This window comes from Melozone crissalis, unplaced genomic scaffold, assembly GCF_028551555.1.
Source record: "Melozone crissalis strain CALT ecotype California unplaced genomic scaffold, PUWL_Pcris_2 ptg000004l_1, whole genome shotgun sequence".
In the NCBI taxonomy this organism is placed as follows: Eukaryota; Metazoa; Chordata; class Aves; order Passeriformes; family Passerellidae; genus Melozone; species Melozone crissalis.
In genome coordinates, this window is record NW_026535782.1 from 40,452,388 (window position 1) to 40,475,080 (window position 22,693).

The following is a 22,693-nucleotide window of genomic DNA, read 5'->3' on the forward strand; positions in this document are numbered from 1 at the left end:
CGCCTTGTCCCTTTCAAAGGCCCCAGCTGTTGGCTGCTCGCTGCAGTCTGGCTCCTGCGAGACCGACATAAATGGGTTATGGGGTTTATGCATATGCCGGGGGGGGGGGGAGGTGTCGTCCCCCCCTCCCCGTTTTCTTCCCCATGTATCGCTCGTTGCTGGTTTTTTTTTTTTTTTTTTTCAAATTTATTTTGTTTTGGTTTTGGATGTGGTTGTTTTTTTTCCTTGCTCTGCAGGCTCAGAGTAGCACGGGGGTGGATGGGGAGGGGGCCTGCCATTCCCCCGTGATATGTGGGTGCATCAGGAGGGAGAAGGGCAAGGCCTCAGGGTCACATTCTCAAGGGCTGTAAGATATGATTTCTTCTTTAATTTCTTGATTTTTATTTTTTTTTGGGGGGGGGGTTGGTGATTGTTGTTGTTTTTCCAACTGACAGCTGCACAATAGCAATGTGGATGCACCAGCAAACAGCAACCAAAAAAAATTTTTAAAATATAAAAATTAAAAAAGGGGAGGAGGAAAATGGGGAGGGGGGGAGAAAAGTGGGGGGGTTAGCTCGCCCCTCCCTTCTTTGGTAATTTTTTTTCCCCTGTGTCAAATTTACTGTTCACTTGAGATTTTGGACAAAGACGGGGGCAGTGGGTGGGCTGCTTTGAGTTTTGTGATATAATATGACTGGAGCAAGAGAGTAAAGCACAGACAATTAAGGATCAGCGCGAGGGCTTTGCTCATTCAGTCTGTTGAGGAAGCCGTCATTTTGTGTTAGTGTGCGTGTCTGGAGGAGGAAGGATAGTGGAGAGTGACAGTGGAAGGATGCCTAATGTTGTGGTGTATTTGTACTTGCTAAATGCCTGCTTCAGGAAAGGAGGGCTTCAAAAGAAAGGGATGAGTGGAAGGGGGTCCTTCTGAATTTGCCCTTTGGTGAAGCCACTTCGGATTGGATTCCCACTACTGGGAATGTGATGTTTTGTTGCCTCCATGAAAGGGGAGGGCTGAGAAACGAAAAGGGCAGGTGTCAGGCAGGCTCCTTGCTGCCGCCGCTCTGCCTATGCACCTCACCCCCATCACCCCGATGACCGGTGGCTTCTCTGCTGCTCTGATTCCTGAAGCTCCTGTGAAAAGCACCGCGTCCCGACTGTCTGCAGGGCCAGGCTTCTCTGCGCCCCCGGGTCACTGGGGTCCTGCTGCTGCACTTCACTCCTAAAGACCCAGAGCACCTCCTGCTTTTGTAGTTATTTATTTCTTTATTTCAACTACTGGACCCTGGCTGTCCTCTGCCAATATGTTTCAAGGCTGATGAATAGCACCCCCTGCAGTTATAGAGCTGATCTTTTGTAGCACAGATGTATAATTAATTGTGCAGCACTTTTGCAGTCTGAACAGGCAAGTGGATTCTTGGAAGACACCCATGTGCTGCCACCTGCTTCTCAGTGCCCCAGCTCCACTGCCCTTGGGGAAGGGACCTGTTGGCCACAGCTTAAGAGTCTCTGTCCTACTGGAGTGATGTGAAACGGGATTCGAACCCAGGCCTTTGGTGTAAAAGCCACAACCAACCTCAAACCCCAAGTGCTGCTGCACCACAGGACTCCTCTCCTCTGCCTCTGCTCCAACATGAAAGAAATTTTAGGCATTTTTGCATCACTGTTCCATCCCAATGGTGATGTTTAGGGATTTTTTTCCCCTTCTTTTTTTCTCTCAGAGGGGAAGTAAGGATCTATAAGTTTGTAAAGCACTTTGAAGATAAAAATCATTGTCTGTGCAGAGTACTGTCTGTTGGCTTGTCTGAGTCACTACCTAGCTTGCCTGGGAAATGAAACCTAGAATCCTTCCACAGGCCACTTGGAGAATTAAGTCGAAAGAACCATTGAGGCATCCTCCTTTGGACCTCTGTCCCTAGGGAGAGCAGAAGTGGGGATGACCAAGTGGGATTGGACAGTGCATGAGTCTGGGGGGGGGGGGGGGCACAACTGAAATACACCCTGCAAAACTGAGGGCAGAGGACTTTGGGGATGTGATTTAGCTAAGATTAGGTACAGAAGAGATTTTAAGCCTCATTATTTTGTCTGGGTACGGCAAGATTATCCCCTATGGGACTTTCCTCAGTTCTTTATCTACACCTACTTTTAAAAGAGCAGCAAACAGTGGAGAACCCATTCCTTTGATTTCTGTTCAGCTGGGGACATCCGTCACCCAGGACTGTAACTGTAGGTGTTCAGGTCGGGTAGATGTGCATCACTTCAGCCCCATGCTAGGACATGAAAGGATTAAATCTCTTTCCTAAGCAAAGTGGAAGGTCCCCAGGTGTCTTCTCTCAGGCTCAGAGATTGCAGTGGGAGAAGGAAGCGGGATCCAGCTGGGTAAGAGACCTCATCAAGAGGATAAAAGCATTTAGGATAAAGGACAGTCTGTCTCCCTGAGTAGGGGACGTAATCAGTGAGGATGTGCAAGGGTCTCTCAAAAAGCCCTAGGCAGGCAATGTGTGTATTAGAAAAGAATTTCCAGGCAGTGGTGAAGGGGCACGAGCTGAAAGCGTTAATTAGTTCCCCCCCCCGCCCCTGTTTCTGTTAAGATATTCCCTTTCTTGTAACCACAACTGCTTTTTGTCTTTCTTTTCTCCGTGTTTTTTTTTTTAAACTTGTGTCCCGATGAAAAGGAAACCCCCTAGTTATCACCTGAGGCTAGCTGCTGACTTACTGTTTCTCGAGAAGAGATAATGCTAGCTGATTATAAATAGGCTGACTGCCCTTTTTCATCAATATTAGGAGTAAGCCGACACCTTGATCTTTAGCCTGTGGAATGAATCACACTGCAAGAGTTGTTGCTTTTGGAGAAGAGTAGTCATTTCTTCTCTCACATTATGCTCCCTGCTGTGAAGAGGCTTGGCCCTGATGAGGGGATCCTTGAGCCGGGGGCGGGTACCCCAGGGTATGTGAAATTTCACCCTGGTGAAATGATTTCTCTCCACCAGTGTAACCAGTGTGTCAGCATTAAACCTGGGTTCAGCCAGGGCTGTCAGAGGATGACCTTGAGTACTGCAGCCCCCCCACTCCCCAGCCTAATGCTGCTGCTTTTCATTGAAAGTGTCAGTGCTGGGATAGCTTGTTCGGAAGTTTGGGCTATTTCCTAAACTTGCTAAAACCAGTGGAGACTTACTCGTTGGTAGGTGGATGTGAACTGTGCTTGCTGAGGTATCTGTTCTTGCTTTGGCTGTTCTAAGAAGTGCTGACCTTATTTTCACAGCCCTAATGGAACTGACAGTATTTTGTTTAGGTCTAATTACTCACAGCACATTTACAGAAGTTAAATGGGAGACCTTCAGTCCTAATCATCTCTCAGGACAAATGTGAGTGCCAGTAGGATTCCCATCTGCAGAAGATAATTTCAAGAGGAATGATGAAAGCCATGATATGTAAGCAGAGATTTTGTTAGTTTAAACCGGAACTTAAGTAGGCAACTTGAAGAATTCCTCAAATCTTGAAACAAAACCAAGTTACTTAAGATTTTACGTGGATTTTACCTAAGATTTTTACATGGTTTGGACTCTCTAAAGACAGATTTGTCCAGCCTTTAAAAATTAAAGACTCATTTTCTTAACTGAGGACAGTTGTGTCTTTGTGTTTGTTACCTAATAGCTTTTAAAGTGTTTCATCACTTGGCTCAGGTAATGTGAATGAAAATATGCTACTTTTCCCCATCCCCAAATGAGTTAGTAGCGTTCATAAACAGTGGAATATGTTGCATTCAAAGTTGTAAGTTCTATATGTTCTCATGTGCCCTATCCTGATTTGGATTTGAGTGCAACTTTAAAGTAATGCAGGCCACTAAAATGAGACATTAATAACTTCTGAAATGTAGAATTAGAGTGTTTGAGCATTGAATAAACTTAAATGAGTCTCGAGATACAAAGTAATTAAAGTGGTTGTGTTTGAAGTAGGTTTTTTCCCTCATGTTTTGTTAGCAAGAGGAGATATGTAAGTAAACTGTGGTGGAACTTAAAAAACTATTTTCAATAAAACAGTCTCTCAGATGAATCAGAGACCAGAGAACATCACTATACCTAACAAAAAAAGGGCACAGAAGTTGATTTCTATGACAAGAAGTTAATCAGATTTCTTGCAATGTCTATCTTTAGTGGACCCTTAGGTTTCTACTTCCCAATATAAGTACAGACTTCTTACCAGACGAATCTAGAAGACTCTCTTGGTTTTGGTCCAGTCTGATGCTTTTGCATTGGCCTCTTGCTGCTGCAAGCTCTTCTTAGGTGCTGTTTCATGTGCCTGCAATTCTGGAGCGTGGTAGCAGCAAGGTGACTGGAAGAACTAAAGCTGTTCCTTCAGGGACCTTTTTTTCCTCTCCTGTTGGAACAGCTGAGATTCAACAGCTATTGCCTACATCAGGGAGGAAGCCAACAGGGAACAAAGTAAGAATCAAAACCTTAGTTGCCTGTAAAATTTGGAACTATATATCATGGGGATTTGTGCTTGTTAAGCCCAGAAATTCCCACTTCCCTGTAGGCAGAAAAAGCCACCCCAGCAAATGAAACCTCTGTAAAGGGCTAGGAGAAGTAAGAGAGGGAAAAAAACCTTTCTGTAAAACATGTTCAGGCAAGGCAGAGTTGGTTTTATGTAAGATAATTTAAAAAGACAAGTTCTAATATTTGAATTTCTACTTTTATTTAGATATGCTTAGCAATTCAGACAATGAAGATTTATTGATGGACTTTTCTGCCTTGTTGGAGACAGTCTTGCTGGAGAATCACATTTGTATGGCTTTCTGTTTTAATTTCCACCTTTATTACTCTGGGCATCTGCATGGAAATTTGATTGGCTTTTCCTTAAAAGTTCAGCTTCTGTTGTTTCTCGCTTTTTCTGCTGGACTCAGATTCTTTTGTCTGCAGCATCACAATCACTTTCACAGCAACTAATTCTATGCTGCCAGAAGCAGCTTTTGGCAGGAAGCAAAAGGAAGAAGCAGAAGAAGCAGAGGAGGTCTTAAGGTACAAAGATCTTATTTTCATGAATCAGCTCTTTGTAATGGGAAGGTGAAAAGGCAGAAGTGTTGCAGTGTTTTAATTTTTCTCCTGCTATGATTCACACTACCTACCTTCAGCTGCTTATCATTTTCCTTCCTTTGAGATGTTCCAAAGTCTTTCAATCCAGTTGTTCTGTTGCAGGAAGGGGCTGTAGGACTTAACACTATTGCTTATGGAGACATTCCCAGTGTCTGGAGGAGAGCACCTTCCAAGTGATGCACCCAAGACATGACCATCAGTAGGCTGAAAAATCTGTGCTTGTCAAAAATATTTTCCAGCAAGCACAGATCCTATGATAGTCTTAAGGGGAAAAGTTAAATATCAGTGAATTAATGAGAGGAGAGCCCTCTCTGTCCTTGCTGCAGTTCCTTGGGAGATGTCTGATACTGCTTCTCCCTTGTGTAGGTTCAGATGTAACACTTTTTATCTGAAGTTAAGTGTAAAAAAAATAGGAGGAAGGTATGGGAAATCCTGGGGCTGGGTAGGAGGAGAGGTAGGAAATGTTAATGAATGTAGCCATGCTGATGTCTTTCTTGGAGAAAGAGAAACAGGTGAGCTGCCCTTGCTTTACACTTGCTTAAAGATGTAGCTGTCTCACCGTGAATATAAGTTTCAGTTCCCAGTTGCGTGATCTGTAGGTGCCCAGTCTTGCTGTCATGTTTTGTATTATCTGTCTTCAAGGTAGTCACTAATGCCCATTCCCATAGCATCTAAGAGCCCCTGGATGAAAGCTGTGAAAGAGCAGTGGTGAGCCTGTGCATGACATGAAATTGTGCAACACAGGAATAGATTAGGATAAGGGTAATACTTTGAGGGGACAGGGGCCATGTCTGTGAGAAATCTGTGTGCCTGACTCCGTGGAGGCTTCACCTTCCTAGTGCTGCATCAACAGTAAAACCTTTTGTAAAGAAGAAATCTCTCAGAGGACCCCACCAGTGGCATTCAGAAATCATGTTTGCTCTAACAAACAGCACTGGGGTGCTCGGAGCCTTTCCAGCCTATGTTACCTGCAAATTTGTTCTCAGTCCCCCATCCTGCATCACTTACTGTCCTCCCCCGTTCCAGGCAGAGGGAGCTCAGGGAGTGTGTGAAGATGAGAGGTGGTTGAGGTCAGGAATGGTGTCATCCTTCTGTTCCCCCTCCAAGCTGCTAATGTATGCTTCTGGAGAGCCACATGAACTGAGTAATTACTGAATTACAGCTGGATCAGAAGTGGTGACCTCAAAGACAGAAGGAGACTCTCCATCTCCATTTGTCAGTCCCCTTGGGGTCAGAAGGACAATTTTTTGCTGGGATCTATGAGGGGGGGAAAGGGAAGTGCAAGGTAAGCCTTACATTAAGGCATAACAGGGAAAAACGTTTGCTTTAGCCATTGCAGCGTTCATGTGCAGTAAGGTGCAGCATTGCTTGCGTGTGTGTAATGACAGCAGCACTGGTGGGAGCAGTGGCACTAACCCACAGGGCTACTCAGGGGACTTCACTTTGCTCAGAATTGCCCATCCATCATAGAGGAGGGTGCAAAGTCTTGAGGCCATTTCCCTGCCTTATTTGTGCCTCTATCCTCAAAAGCACTTTGATTAGGAGATGGCAGAGAGGATTTTGGGGATTTGGAAAGTTTCTGTTGTGGTGGTAGCATGGTGGCTCTGTACAATTATGGCCGAGCTGATTTTCTTACACTAAAAGCAGAGACTTCAATCTTACAACCATGGCGTAGCACATCTGCTGAATTTATAGTGCTTACTCTTGGATGATGGAATGTATTTGCTGGACATTTACATTCAAACCTGTTTAGTTTGTTGTGTTGATTGTAAAATTCATCCTTTATGTAGTTTTTTTAAAAATTTGTTTTGGGTGGTTTTTTAAATTTTCTCTTTTTTTTTGTTTTTGTTTTGGTTTGTTTTTTTTTTTTGTAACCATTTTTGGCCTTAAATCCCTGGGGGTTTTTCTTCTTTTCAGAATTGAAGGGTGAGAGTAGATAGATGCAACTGAGGACTTTACCCTGAAGTAGAAAGGCTTGCATGGGTGTTAGGTTTCCACCCTGATCGTGTGTGTGGGATTGTAGCCTAGTAGCATGATGGGGTTACTTTTGTCATTAGTCCTAGGAATGTTTTGTATATAACAATTTTTTTGTGTACCTGACAGTGGTCAAGTAGGTAGATGTCCCTGAATGGCCAAGTCAGAAGGTTGAATTTCTTCCTTTTGGAAAGAAAATGAAATGTTCAGTGGCAAAGGAGAACTTGGCAATATGAACAAGGTGTACTAATGACAGTGGTTTTTCATCTGGAGTCTGCAGACAGCCAAAAATTAGTTTCTGAGAGGATTAAATTATCCATTAAGCTCAGTGGGGTTGTACGTTGAAGCCTGATATATCACTTGGAAAGCTGCAAAGGATATGGCGTCTCTCCTTGCGTGATATTTAACTAATACAGTTTTGATAATTTTGTTTACATTCTGCACTTAAATTGACCCTGTGTATTACCAGTGATGCCTACTGTAATGCAACAGCTGACGATGGTGTGACAATTGCCTGCATTTATAGCGTGAGCTCTTTTAAAACTTCAGTTCATCCTTCAAAATCAGCCATATAGTTTTCAAGCTTTTAAATAATTTAAAAAGCAACTCCTGTTGTATTTCCCTTGTAACACCTACAAAGTAGTCATAACGGAGATGGGAAATGCTGCTCTGCAGCAGACTAGACATCCAGATATTTAACTCTGTGAACTCACTTATTTTTGGTCCTTTGAGAAATGTTTGACTTGGGAATGATGGCTGTCCTTGTATTTTCATATGCATCTTTGAGCATTTTACAAAACTTCTGCTATTTATGCTGCAACTTCATTTTAGACATTAGGTAAAAAATACCATGTTATAACAAGGTTATCTAGATAAGGAATGCTGTCATGTTTATATTTACCAAAGGGTTTTACCTTAAGGTAAGTTTAAGTTTAGCTTTAGTTAGAGTGCTCTAAGCACTCCTACCTTACAAATCTACATAAAGGATTGACCTCCATTGATGCTTCACTTCAAAATCAGAAAACAGATAATGGAAAACCAAATTATAAAAATCTCATCGAGTTCCCCCACCCCATTACAGCTTTTATGACAGTCCTGGATCCCCAGGGGGAATGCTGCTCTAACCAAGCTCTTAGCATGCCGTGGCAGTCAACAAGAGATTAAGGCTGTTTCTGATGAGAGCAACCTCGGGTTTGTCACGGTGAATGTGCTGTCGGAGCCTCTTGTCCTGGCGAAGGAAGCGATGACCTCCTCGTGGTGTGAGCGAAGCAGCGTGCCTGAAACAGCCCCTGTGAATGGGCAGCCAGTGCCCAGGAGAGCAGGGCATGCAGCACTGCGAGGGCTTGCAGTGAGGCAGCGCCTGCGTGCTCCAGCTGCAATTTCCAGGGAGATGATGCGGAAAGCTTCGCAATATTCTCATCTCAAAGAGACAAGGCATAGATCACAGCAGCACACTCGCCTCAGAAAGGAGCCAGTGCCTCTTGAGTTCCAAGGCCAGTGAACAGAGGAGCAGGCAAGTCTTTCCTAGATGCTCCAGGTGCACGATTGCCTGACCAGCAGCTGGGGAGTCCCTAACACCCACAAACTGTTAACTTGAAAGACTAATGGTAGGAGCACATGTAATTGTTGTCTGCTCTGGTTGTTTTCCCCAGACTACTGGCATCATTTTAGGCATATCTAGATGGAATTTCAGCCGGCCTCCAAATTATTTTTGACAGATAATGCATGGTATGAGATGTGGTGGTTTGTATTTATTTTTCAAAAACAGCGAGTCACCTGTGGAGGAGCCATCAGTGAAGTTGTCAACTGGCTGTGCTTACAACACAGTCCTTCTCAGCAGTTCATTGCCTTTTGGATGAGCTCTGAGCAGAGGCCTACTCTCGGAATACGGCTTGCTGAGGATGTGGGAAACAAAGCTTGGGAAACAGGGCAGTTATTGAAAGTGTCATATCTGCTCAGTAAAGTTCCTGGCAAAGCAAGTTTTAAATGCCGCTTGAGCTTTGTCTGCCCAGCACTTAAGAGCTTCGCAGACTGCCAGCCCTACTGCGTTTTCACGTGAAATGTTCTGAGTGGCAGATGGAGGAAACTGTAATGTCAAAGAGCTTCCTTTGCTGGCATACGGGCTTAAATGAAGGAAGTGATGGTTTGACAGGCACTGCATCCTTGCTCTACTGCTGCCCCATCCACAGCCTCCTCAAACCCAAAAACTCGTGAATGATCTGAAAAAAGCTTCATTATCTCTCCAGCACAGAAGTGCAGCTGGACACCGCGGACTCCCAAACGCAGAGCCAGTGCGGACTCGGAGGGCTGGCAGTGCCACCTCTGATGGCCCGGGAGGCTCTGGGCTGGCGGTCGCGGCCGGGCGGGCTGCGGGGGCAGGCGGGCCCGGGCACCGCCGCCTCCATGTTGTTTCCTGAGATCCCCGCGCCTCCGCTGAGGCACCTCCAATTCGGGGCCCGCCCAGCCCCGCCGTACGGTCCGACTGCCGCCTCGGGGTGTGCTGTAAGGCTCCGGGCCGGCTCAGGGCTCGGCCGTCGCTGTACGCGCCGGGCCTGGCGGGGAGGCCGGCGGCAGACAAGTGGGCAAACGGAGCAAAGCCCGTTCTTAAAATGACCTGGGGGAGGGGGAGGGTGGCGGGGGAGTGGAGAGAAGCGGTATTGATTTACGAGGAGAGGGAAACGCGAGCTGCCCCGGTGCCTGCCCCGAGCGGCGGGGGGCGGCGCGGAGCATCGGTGCCCTGCGCAGGGGCGGGGTGGGGCAGCACGCGCACCGGGCGCGCCTCGCCCACGTGCTCCGAGCGCGCGGGACGCGGTGGGGGGGGGGGCGGCGCGCGGCCCCTTTAAGCCGGCGCGTGGTGGTGGGAGGGGCGGTGGCTCCCTCGCGCGCCCCCCCCACCTCCGCGCGCGCGCGCGAGGCACGTCCCTGCACGCGGGGGCGCGCGCGCACGCGCTCCCCCTCCCCTCCATCCCATCCCTCCCTCCCTCGGCCGGCCGGGACCCGCCGCCTCGCGCCGCCGTTCCCGCTGGCGCGCGCGCTGGCTCCGCCGCCGCCCGCCGCCATTGGCTGCCGGGGGTCAGGTGACCCCGTGTTATTTCCTGTGTGTGTGTGAGGTGTGAGTGAGGGGAGGAGGATGGAACCGGACGCCCCCGCGCCCCCGCCCGCCCCCCGGCCCCGCCGCCCCGGCTGCTGAGCCGCCCCCGCCCCGCCCGCCGCGGCGGAGGGCGCCGGGCACGGCGGCGGGGGGGCTCTCAGGTAAGGGGAGGCCGTGTCCGCCCGGGCTGTGTCGGTGTGTGGGGGAGGCCTGGGGAGCGAGTGCGAGCTCCTGGCGGGGGAAGCCGAGGTCGCCTGGGCGTGTGGGAGGGGATGTGAGGGGCTCATCCGTGAGTTGGAGGGCGAGCGCTCGGTACGAGGGGGCTTGTGAAAGGGCTCCTGGGAAGTTTAACCTTCTCCTTCCCCCGCTCCCCCTTTTTAGCTATTTTTTTTCTTTAAAGAAAAAAAAAATGTTTGTTTACGTGTGTTCGAAGACGCCCTCGTGCTACCTGGTGGAGTGCCCACCTGTTTTCCTGTCCCGGAAGAATGTTTTTTTGCAGGAATTGGGAAGTTTTTGTGGGATTTGGTGTTTTCGTTGAAGAGACAAACGATTAAAACTGTTGGAGAAGATGGATGCACAGTGCTCAGATTGTAGTAGGTGGACTGGCTGTGCTGGGAATGCTTGAGGTTTGTAGGAGTTTGTGGTGCCTCTCTGCTTTTTGGAGGTTCAGCGTAGCCGTTGCTTATCTGCAGAGATAATCAGGATATAACGTGTTTGGGCTGCTGTGAGGATCAGTTTGTCTTTTCTTAATGGTGCTTACCTTGCTGGAAGTTGTGTTTAGGGCTGCAGTTGGAAGTCATTTTTCCTGCCTTGAGGGAAGGAGTAAGAGAAAGTTATGTAACATAAGTGTTCTAACCTATGTATCAGAGCTGCCTCATGGTACCGGGGCTCTGTTATTAACCTGAAAATAAGAGCGCGTTTGTGTGTGAATCAACAAGTGACTGTCTCTGGGTAGATTTGGCTCCACCAGGATCCTTTCTTTCTTGTGCACACTGTCTTTTCCTTCACTAAAAGGGCAGGCAGTTTGATTAAAATGCAGCGCTGTTTTCTGTACCATTTCGTGGTTTTTAAGTCTTCCTTTGAAAACAAAAGAAAAAGGAGAGGTACACCTGTGAGGGGGTTGAGTTTCAGAGCTTTCTGTGTTTAGGTTAGCATTTTGAAAGCCATTCATGTCTGTGTCGCTCGTTGCCATCTGTTGCTGCATGCACGGGTAATTCTTTGGAGAGCATGATTTTTAGCATGCTTCCTGACCACTAGATGTGCATGGAGCAGTTGGATCACCTCTGCTCAGATTTTATAGAACAATGAAGTGGCTGGATGATGGAGATGCAGCAGCTTGGGTTGGATTTGTAGCACATTGGCTGAACTCAATTCAAGAAGAGCTGGTTTCTTTTACACGTTTTCTAGACTCCTTTTGTCAGATAAGCTTGTTTTTTGAGGCTTAATGGGTATTATGTAGCCTAACCAAGTGCTCTTGGTTAAGTGTATGTGATAAACAATTTTTAGTATTGTTATTTGTGTTTTAATTTGGATGAAATGTTTCTGGTTGGGGTTTTTTTTTGTTTTGTTTTGTTTTTTTTTTTTTTTGTTAAATTCACATCTTTAAATAAGGTTCCAGGTTACTTCACTTTGAGTTGTTTGAAGCTGTATTATTTAATCCTGATATTGGGTTCCACTGGCATTTAAAAAGGCAGCTGCATTAGTATACTGCAGAGAGAATTACTGTTGAGAAAAGGTAAAAGATTTATTTGCTCAGTCATCTGTCTCCTAAACTTTGTTAATGCTGCAAGGAGAGGAGGATAGTAATTCCTCATTTCTGTAGATTGCTGTTACATGAAATGCATATTGTGTATTCTGGTTAAATTAACAAGCAAGTTATTATGCTATTTGTGTGAAAGTATGACAACTCTTTTTATATTAAAAATACCACTTTCCTATTGTACTCTTAAGTCTTGTAGTTTAGGGATAGCTTTTGGGCTTTGTATTGTTAGGTTGAAATGTCTGGGGGAAGTTCTTGGACTTTTTTGCTGGTTTGGCACTCTTCAGATTGCTTAGCTTTAAGTCTCTTAGCATCCTCTCTAGTAGAATTGTGTGTGTTTTGACACAACTTGGGTTTTGACCGTTAAATCAGTTTTCAGAGGTTTGGGGATTGATGAAACGTGGCTTTTGCTGAAACATCCTTTCCTAGGGCAGGTTAAGTGTGGTTCCCTATGTGGAAGCTGTAGGAGCAGCTTCATCGTTTGTGACTTTGATAGGAGATCAGGAGTTTTTGATTTTATTGTAATTTCTTTTCTGTGTTACTAATACCATGTAAAAATAGCCTGAAGTGAACTTTTATTCAAGGAGTAAATCTGTTTCTGTAATGCATAAATAAGAAGTGAAAGTTATTTAAATGAAAGAGAACTTATTTGTGTATTAGTTGTAAAGGAGACCTCTTTTTATTGTCAGAAGCTTCTTTAATCTTCAGCTGAAGAAATAGGCTGTTACTGACCTGTTCACTACATTTTAAAGGGTACTCAGAGTGTGAGTAAAACCATTCTTAATGGTTCTGTGATTGATACATGTACCAAGTTTGTAGGACAGAGAGTGAAATGTGTAGGATTTTGAGGTTTTTTCCCCTCTCCCGCTTCCCGTTGTGGAAATGTGTGCAAACACAACCTTTTTGGGCTCTTAGGACAATGTTGAAAAGAAAGTAATTGCACAACCCCTTTTCTCCCTCTTTAGGTCACACTTAACTAACCCACCTGTTGGGCGCAGCAAGATGGCAACAGTGCTGATCCTGGAAGGGTCCCTTGCTAAGAGTGGCAGCTCCTGTTACTGTTGGACAGCTTGGCATGCAGCTGTCTGGAGTGAGGGCATAATATGAAATAAACTTGAATAATTTCATGCTGCTTCCTTGGCTTCTCTGTAATTTGAGATAAGGATATTTAAGAGTTTATAGCTGGATTATGTATATCTTGCCTTTTGACATGGGGCATGCAAGGTCTCCATTGGGTGGGATAGCTTTTTAATTAAAGCATGTGTTTATTTTTCATACCTTTATGAAAGGTTTTGCACTCATGTTTTGGGAACCTGAGTTCTTATAAGTTACAAAGATTTAGTAACACTTTTGGCAGTGCTGGCTTCTCAGACTTCAGAATGTGCCTTAACTGGCTGTGTGAAAATTTGTGTTACTTAGTCCCATGATAGGCCTCTGAATTGGGGAAGATTATGGATGGCAGTTTCTGAAGAGCCAGCTAACTGGTTTGTTGGTGGAGACTGGACTGAGACCAACCAGCTCTTCCCATTCAGGAAATTAAAACTGCAGTTTAATAGCAAAAGCTGTTTATTATTGACTGCTTTTGGTGAAATCTCTTGGAAAATAACATTTTAATTTCTGGTTTAGCTTTTGGACTTCTAAAATCAAAAATAAAGGGAGTCTTAAGTGTTTAAACCCACTTCTTATGGTGTTGACATGCCATGTAGAATTTTCTTCATTGTAGAAAAGTGTTTAGTGTTACTGATAGAGAACACAAACACAGTGTAAGCAGAGGTGTAGACTTCTCTAAAATCAAGCAGGAGAGGCTGTTCCTGTAGTGGCATCATGATGTTCAATTCTGTTCCTATCAAACTTTTCTTACTTAAAAAAGGAAAATAAAAGGTGGTTCAGTTATTATTGCCTGGATCCCCTTCCTGATGGTTCTTGACTAGACTTCAGTCTTGGTTGAACTGGGAGAATTGAAGATGTCTTCAGCCATATCCAGCACTGCTGGTGCCTCTGTATCACACTGGGGTCTGGCTGCACCACTCCTTGATTGCTTCAGCTGAGCCTTTCCCCTGGTGCTTACCACTAAAATATATATTGATTTGTCTGGGGTCACTTGGCAAAGTGTGTGACATTCTTCATTAGGCATGTACATGGATTTCCTTTCATTTTAAGAACAGGAAAGGACAAGAATAAAAAGCAAGACCCAAAGACTCAAAAATCAAGACGGACATGTAGTCAACAGTGGATTTTGTTTGGCCCTTGGAGGATGGGATCTGCTCTGGGTGTTCTGTGCTTTGCTGCCTGTTTGCCTTTGAAGACAATTAAAAAGTAGAATTGCATTTTACCAACTCTTGAACTACTTCTTGCTGCCTTCATGAACAACAGCACAAGCACAAGTCAAACTTCCAGTTTTGGTTACAACAGAGCAGTGGTCTTGCAGTAAGACTTCTGTTTCTTCCTGCCTCTTACCAATGATTCCTCAAGAACGGAGCTAAGCAGTGGTAGCAAAGTGCAAGCATCCTCTTGTCAGCTCAGGCTGGTGACAGTGAATATGCTTGTGTTTCTTCCAGTGCTTTTTGTACTTCTCTTTTAGCACAGTCTTTGTGATGGTATTGGAAGAGGGGAGGAAAAGTGTTACCAGGTTGTGAGGGAGCCCTGGCTTGAGTCCCTTGAGATTTCACCTGTTCCCCATTTGGGAAGGCTGTTATTTCTTGTCTGAATTGTGATGCAACACATAGAAAAAAGCTAGGAAAATTATTTTCTTTCCCCCATCTCTTCATTACAAGCACACAGCATGCCTGTGTTCATACCAATAAATGTATATATGGAATTCATTGTGTATTCTGTGCTGGAATATGATGACTTATTTGGTAGTATTTTACTAGTATGAACTCAGTCATCTAATTGCTAGTAAATTGCAAATCCTAAAGAGAACCCTCTGATGAGCTCTGATAAGAGCTCAGTACTTAGCTAAAAATTGTATAGGGAGCTGCTATGCTGGAAGCTTTAGTACAGTTTATTGGAAATATTGTTCAAATCACTTTCTTTGTAAAATTAGATGCTGCAAAGTGGCTTTTTAATAGCTTTTAACTGATCTAAAGACTTGGTATTAGCAAAGCTAACTGAATGGCTTGTGTCCATGTACAGCATCACTAATGACTGGGAAAAATATACCCAAAACTTATTAGCTGAAAGAAAAATATGTGCTGCCATACTTGCCAGAATGGGCATAAACCCTTCGTGCACCATAATGAAAGGTTGTTAATCAACCTTCAATTCAATATCTGCAATTTGCTGTTACCTTTGGTCATATACCTGGATACTCTTGCAGTTCCCTGGGATTTGGTTTGTTTAACAGTGTTCTCTATGAGTAGATGTTCTGGAATAGTGGATATGTGATTTTAAAAAAATTAACATAAACGGTTATATGATAAATGTAGAGAATGCTGTGTGATTAGCGTTATGTTTTCTGCTGGAAATACAAAGCATCAGGGCAGGAACAGTGTGTGAGGTTCCTGGAGTGTGTGTCCCCTGACACAAATGATGAGCTGGAAAACGGGGAGGGCACCTGCTGGACCTGTGGTTTGTGAACAGAGAAGGACTCCTGGGTGATGTGATGGTCAGAGAGCATCCTGGGCAGAGTGATCATGCAAGGATAGTTTTCAGTTCTTGGGGAGGTAAGTAGAGGAGTCAGCAGAACTTCCACATTGGACTTCCAGTGAGCAGGGAGTCTGGCCTGTTCAGGAGCCTGGTTGACAGAGCCCCTTGGAAGGCATTACTGAAGGGCAGAGGAAGGTTAGGCATTCTTCAAGAAGGAAATGTTAAAAGTGCAGGAGCAGGATGTCACCGTGTGCTGAAAGACAAGCCAGCAGGGAAGGCTGGTATGTCTGAACACAGAGCTTTGGCTGGAACTTGGAGAAATAAAAAAGAGACAACCTTTGAACCAACGGGTGTTAAACTCAGGATGGTTACAGGGATGTTGTGAGGTTACACGGAAAGAAAATTAGAAGTCCAAAACCTAACTAGAGCTTAGTCGGGTTGCTACCATGAAAGACAATAAAAATGTTTCTATGACACACATTGGCAACAGAAGGAGGGCCTTATTGGATGTGCAGGGAAACAAAGTGACAAAGAATGAGGAAGAGATTGAGGTGCTTAATGCCTTTTTTGCCTCAGTAATGTAAGACCAGTTGTTCCCTGGGCATCCAGTCCCCAGAGCTGGAAGACGATGGGGAGAAGAAAGAAGCTCCTGTAATCCAAGGGAAAATGGTCAGTGACCCTGCTACACCACTTCCAGGTACTGATGGACTTGGCAGAAGTGCTCCCTGAGCTGCTTTCCTTTAGCAGTCCCAGCTACCTGGGGAGGCCCCAGGTGTGAGGAGTTTGCAAACCTGGTGGCCATCTACAGTAAGGGCTGGAAGGAGGATTGAGGGGACTACAGGCCTGTCAGCCTGACCTGTGTGCCAGGGAATGTCGTGGAACAGCCCTTAAGTGCTGCCATGTGGCATGTATGCTTCAGCCAGGTCTAGTGAGCACATGTTTAGGAAAGTCAAGTCCTACTTGACCAACCTGATCTCCTGCAACAAGGTGACCTGTTTAGTGAATGAGGGAAAGGGCTGTGGATGTGCCTGGCTGGACCTTAGTGAAGCTTTTGACAGTGTTCCCCCCGGCATCCTTCTGGACAAACTGCTCGTGGCCTGCAGGGGTGCCCTGTTTGCTGGGTGAGAACCTGGCTGAATGGCAGTCTCAGAGGGGTGAGGAGTGGAGAGATCCCACTGGCAGCCAGTCACGAGTTGTGTTCCCCAGGGCTCTGCTGGAGGCAGTCCTGTTTAATGTCTGTATTGGTGATCTGGTGACGGAATTGAGTGCACCCTCAGTCAGTTTGCAGATGTCCCCAAGCTGTGCAGCAGTGTTGTTCCTGGAGCGCAGGAAGGCTCTGCAGAGGGATCTGGTCAGACTGGGTTGGTGGACCAAAGCCAGTGGCATGAGGTTCAACAAGGCAAGTGCCAGGTCCTGCGCTTGGGTCTCAAGAGCACCATGCAGTGCTGCAGGCTGGGAATGGGGTGGCTGGAAAGCAGCCCAGTGGCTTGGCAGCAGCTGAGCGTGAGCCAGTGTGTGTGCCCAGCTGGTCAGAAAGGCCAGTGGCAATGTGGCTCCTATCAGCTAGTGTGGCCAGCCCCGGCACACTTGTGAGGCACCTCGAGTCCTGTGTCCAGCTTTGAGCCCATCTCTACAAGAAGGACATTGAGGGGCTGGAGTGCATCCAGAGAAAGGCAATGGAGATGGTGAAGGGTTTGGAGCACAAATCTTAGGAGGAGCAGCTGGGGGAGCTGGGGTTGTTTAGCCTGGAGAAAAGGAGACTTTTCTCTCTATAGACTTATCACTCTCTACACGACCTGGCAGGAGGCTGTAGCCAGGTATAGTTCAATCTCTTCTCCCAAGTAACAAGCAATAGGACAGGAGGAGCTGGCCTCAAGTTGTGCCAGGGGAGGTTTACATTCAATATTAAGAAATATATTTTACCTGAAGAAGTCAAACATTTGAATAGGTTCTCCAGCAAAGCAGTGGAGTCACCATCCCTGGAGGTCTTTTAAAAGATGTGTAGGTGTTCTTTCTAAGGACCTGGTTTTGTGGTGACTTTGTCAGTTCTATTAGAGGGGTTGGATTTGATAATCTTAAAGGTCTTTTACAAGCCAGTGGATTCCATGACACTATAAACCATGTCTTTTGTTTCTCATCTTGCATTCAGGGGAAAAAGAATGAATTCAACAGTGTTCTGTATATCGTACAAGTTGGTTTGCCCACTAGAAGTTTTCTCTGTTTCACTTCATGTGTGGAGATGGGGGAGGTTTCTCTTCCCTCCCTTATCCAACATTTTAACATGAAATGTGTACATCTGATTTTCTGATATTATTGATCCTGAACATACCTTGTGTGTGTTGCTACATAAGATTGGTCTTTTGGATAGGTCTTGATGAGTATAATAATAATAATAATGGATACTTAGCAGGCAGTAAATTAAATGGGTTGGGCAAAATTGTTACAGAAGGAGGTAGCAGATTGTCTTTGTCTTTGTACTGCAGGGCATTGCTGAGTGAGTGGCAGATTCTTTTCTGTAGTGTTGGAGAGCGGAAGTAGCAGGCACATAACTGAGAATTGCTCCTAAGTGACACTTCTTATTTTGCATGAGACAACTGAACTGTGCTGTTCTTATCTCCCTTCCATCTAAATCACTGCATTTTAATGGAGAAGCAGCTCATCCCTTGTTACTCTGAGAGTGCATAAAGAGAACTCTGCTGCAGAATTGTTTGTTTGCCAGCTGTGGTGGGCACTGGTTTTGGTGATGAGCTGGGGGTCCATTGCAGTGTGGTATTCTGCACCTTTACAGTTCTGACTTCAACTAATATCATATTTACCCTGGAGAGCAGGGATTCTTGCATTCTGGCCTTTTTCCTTTTGCTCTGTGTACTTTTCTACATTTGGTGTCTTTCACCTTTTCTATATTAGGTGTCCTTTGTATTCTGGTTATCAGAGACAAAACTGTGTTCTTGCTTGCAAATTGTTTGGTTGAGTACATTTTTATTTCAATGATGTTGGGATATAGAAATTTGACTTGTCATGTGTTCATTTTGTTTGTTTCCTTGTCTTTTTGCCTTGCAGGAATACGACTTGTTTTATGTTTGAAAGGTGGAATTTATCGAAAACCAAAGGGGGGTGTATATATAATAGAGCTGCTGAAAATAGCAAGGGGAGGAGAAGAGGTTAATTATATGTATACTCTGCAGCATAGTCAAAACCCTGTCAAAACTGACAGAAAAAGAAAACTTCAGTAAACCTGGGTCAAACTCACCAGCGAAAGCACATCTTTTAGCTCAATGAGGAACAGCATTAGGGAGTTCCTGAAAGTGGAAGGGAGGAGGATTTAGGAAATAAACATCTTTGCTTATCCACAGAACTGTAGTGTTTATAAAGTCTTTGTTGGTCTGTGTTCACTCATGGAATTTTGGCTCTATGTGCATTGCCTTTCTGAATTAAGCTAAGGAGTAAGGTCCTTTTGGTCAGTTGGTTAACAGGACTTAAAGAATTAAATCAGGAACAATTGTCGAGGTGAAAGTCATTTAGTTGCCATCTTTCTAGTTGAAACAAGGTAGCAAACTTCATTTTTTCATAGGAAGTTGAGTTGTTTTGGAGCAGGGGTAAAAAGTGTTCTAGTCCTTTTTTTGTGTAATAGAACACTAGGACTACAGTAGCATCATGAAATGGTTATATGTTGACCTTAGTGTATGGTTTATTTTAACTGTACCTCTTTATTTAGCCTCCTCATATGAGGAGAGAGGTGGAAACACAAATAGTGGAGTCTTCTGGTTTTGTTTTTTCCCTCCTTCCTGGTGTGCAGGAGTGTGAGAACTTAAGTTTAAGAGAATGATGGGACTGGTTCTGAGAGTAGTGGACCATCTAAACTCTCTCTGTCCTACTTTCAAATGTTAACTCTAGCATTTCCAAAAATTATGCTCTGGTGCAGTATCTTTGTTATCCTCCACTGATCAGTATTGACAGAGGCTTTTTTTCTGCTCTGGTTTTGGGTTCATCCCTCCTCTTTCTTTTCAACTGCTGACTTCCTTAAGAGTATATCCTCTAGGATGTGACATGGAATACATGCAGTGGAAGCTTTGTCCATTGGCTTTCCAGCTTCAAACGCTCCTGACACTAGCACTGTGGTGATACAGAAATCCTCTGAGGAAGGAGAAGGCTTTAAAACCTGGTTATGAGAAGATCTCTGATTGTAGGTTGTTAATTTCTGTGAACTGCTTATGCTCATTAGAGTTAATTTTGTGCCTGTGGTGTGGTCTGACTGCTGTTGACATTCCCTGCCTTTGGCTGTGGCAACAAAACTTGGAAATGTGGATTTTGTTGGTTACAGTGGCTTGAGTTTAAAACCCAGACTTTTCAGACTGCTAACTGAGGTGTGTTAGAAGTTTAATCACTTTATATGCATGAAGTTGACATAGAAAGATTGCTTCTGAAAGGTTTTGACTCAGTGGGGAGCTGGTGAGAGCGAACCAATTTAAGTGCTTTAGGCCAAGGCTAAGTGTAAACCTCAGGAGTTGTGAGCTGTTTGCTCCAGCCCTGCTTTGTGCTGCCTTCTCTCTCTCTCCTCATCTGTCTGTTGGTAACAGCAGTGGAGCTATAGTGGGGATGCATCATGAGGTGGTTCAAGAAACTGGTCCAATCTGAAAATGTCAAAGAACGCCTGCAGGGGTGGGGACGGGTAGATGGGAAGGGGGAGGACCTCCTTAAAATAGTCCTACTCTGAAGTAGTCTCTTTGTTGAATTATTTAAATGTGTCGAGTTGTTTTGTATTAATCTCAACTGTTTCTCCTGTCTCCGTGTAAGTGTGGCTCTAGTCTTAGTCACTCCCTGTTAGTCTCAGAAGACAAAGCTTACTGTAAGAATGTGTCTGCTTCAGTTTGTGGCTTCAACCTGAGGCAGATGCTGGGGAATCTGAGGTGTGGAGAAATGAGCAAAGAATTTAGAGGACATGGGTTGTAGGAGATGAGGAGAAATGTTAGGCAAAGAAAAGTTTTTGTTCCAGTGTTCTTCAAATCCTACAAATGTTTTGATTTTTTTTTTTAGAGGAGTCCAAACAGTTCTTATGTTTGAGAAAAATAAGGTTTCTCTCAATTTTTTTATCAGTAAACTTGACATGGCCTTGACTGTATTTTCTTTTAAAGTGTGCCATAGCAGTAGTATTTGCAGACCTTCCACATTCACATTCCTCTTAAATCTGCATTGATTTAGAGGTATGAAGGGCTGAATTAATAGGAAGAATGATAACCTTGGCTAGTGAAAATTAAAAGTGTTAAAGTGAAATTTTTTGTCTTACCTGAAAGGAACAAAACTCTCTATAAGGTGATTGGAAGGTGTAAATTTGAGTACAGCTTTTCTGTAATTGAACAGTAATTCTTTAATTTGTTAGTGTAGGTAGATCAAGGTTCTATTTCTACCTGATGTCAGTGTTACTGCCTATAATGTAAATCAGTGGTATTATGTTCAGCAATGGTTTTGTCCTAATCAATGGATATAATTCTTGTGTACAGTGCCTAGCCTCTGTTGTAATAATACTTGCACATAACTGATACAGATTTTATGTCAATTTACTTCATTTGCCTTGAGGAGTTCCCAGGAGTCTTAAAGGCTCATTGCACCAGGCCTTGTAAAAAAAGAATAAAAATATTTAATTGTACAGACTATGTTGAATAGAAAAGACAGACATATTACAGGTACTATTCAATATGGCCCTCATAAGTGTTCATCTTAGCAACTTGTCATCAAGGCTGGGGCTAGAGCTTAGTATGAAAAATGATAGAAGTTGATTAAAAATAACGTGTTAGGATGGTGGGCTTTTATTTCCTTCACTGTACAGTTCTGAGTGTTTTAGATATTGGATAAAGTTCTGCACAGAAAATGGGAGCTTGGGCAAATAGAACCTGACAACACTGCTTGCACTTTACTGTTTTCCTCTTGCAATTAATAATCGACATCTCCCTTTCATTGTTTTGTAACTGAAATGAGAAGGTTTAGTGAGAGCTGTGATGCCTCTGCTGAGCTTCCTGTCTTGCATGTCTGAGGAGGAGCAGATCAGAAGTGGTTCTTGAAGTGGGTGTTCAGATTTTGCTGTACTGCCAGAGCAGATATCATGTTTGGCTGCTTGAAGACATAGGGGGTATGGACACAGGTCAATTTGCAATAAGAGGTATGTAATGAAGTGATGAATTGCCCACATTTTTGGAGGACTAATCAGGTGGATTAGGATGTGCTATCAGCTGATCTGCAGCTTGGAGGGAAAAAAAAAGAGCTGAGGGTTCAGTATTATTTTCATTTTGGTTAGGAAGGGTAGTTCAACTATTGTGTAAAGACCAAGAGCCTTTTAAATACGAGCTCCTGATTTCAAGTGCCCTTCAGTGGCCAGGCCACTTAAAACAGCTCCTGCTGTGTCTGTTTTGCTGGTGCAGATGTTTGTGTAATGATACAGTGAATGGATCTGTCAGGTCAGAAATGGCTTTTCTCCCTCTCAGAATTTTCTTGACTGGATCAGTTCCCTGATCTGACTTGCTCGTGAGTGGCTGTGTTAACACCACAGAGAAGGCCAGACCTCTTCAGCTGACCCTATATGTGGGTCCAAAATTGTTGTTTTAATCTTTCACATAAAATGGAATCTGACTGATTTGCATAGATTCTTATTAAAATAGCAGTGTCTGTTAAAAATTTGGATGGATAACTTTCAACAAGAGGTCGGTAGATTTTTGAAAGCTATTTAAGTGCATCTGTGCTGTTGATGGAGACTGAGAACCAATGGCATAATAATAAAATCAGATACATACCATCAGCCAAAATTCTGCTGAACTTTGATCATTTGTTATATTTCTAGCAATACATTTTTTCATAGTACTACAATTTAAATACTGGCTTACAACAGAAGTTCTTGTCAAATTTCTTCTTTCTTCATGTTTAGGAATATGAATTTAACAGTACACTTCACTGAAAGTGCAAAGCTAAACTGGAGATGGTATTTTAGTTTTTTTCACTTAGTGAATAAGGAAAACTTGCAGATGCAAAAAAGTCTGTGTATTTCTTGGTGTTACAGAAATGATTTTTTACAAAAATATTTTGGATGTGAGGGAAGAAAGCAGCAGCCAAGTAATAGCCACATGCGAAATTTGATTATTTTTTGTTGTAGCTTGTTTATATTATGCCTTTTATTATAGCAGTTGAATGCTCTGAATATGTCTGCTCACATCTCCCCTGTGAGGT

The 22,693-nt window shown here is 44.2% G+C and overlaps 1 protein-coding gene across 4 annotated transcripts in view; it reads left to right on the plus strand.

The window, feature by feature from the left end:
• TCF20 (transcription factor 20) overlaps positions 1–22,693 on the plus strand; it is a 128,878-nt gene that overhangs the window by 54,267 nt on the left and 51,918 nt on the right. The gene's annotated exons all lie outside the window — the stretch shown is intronic.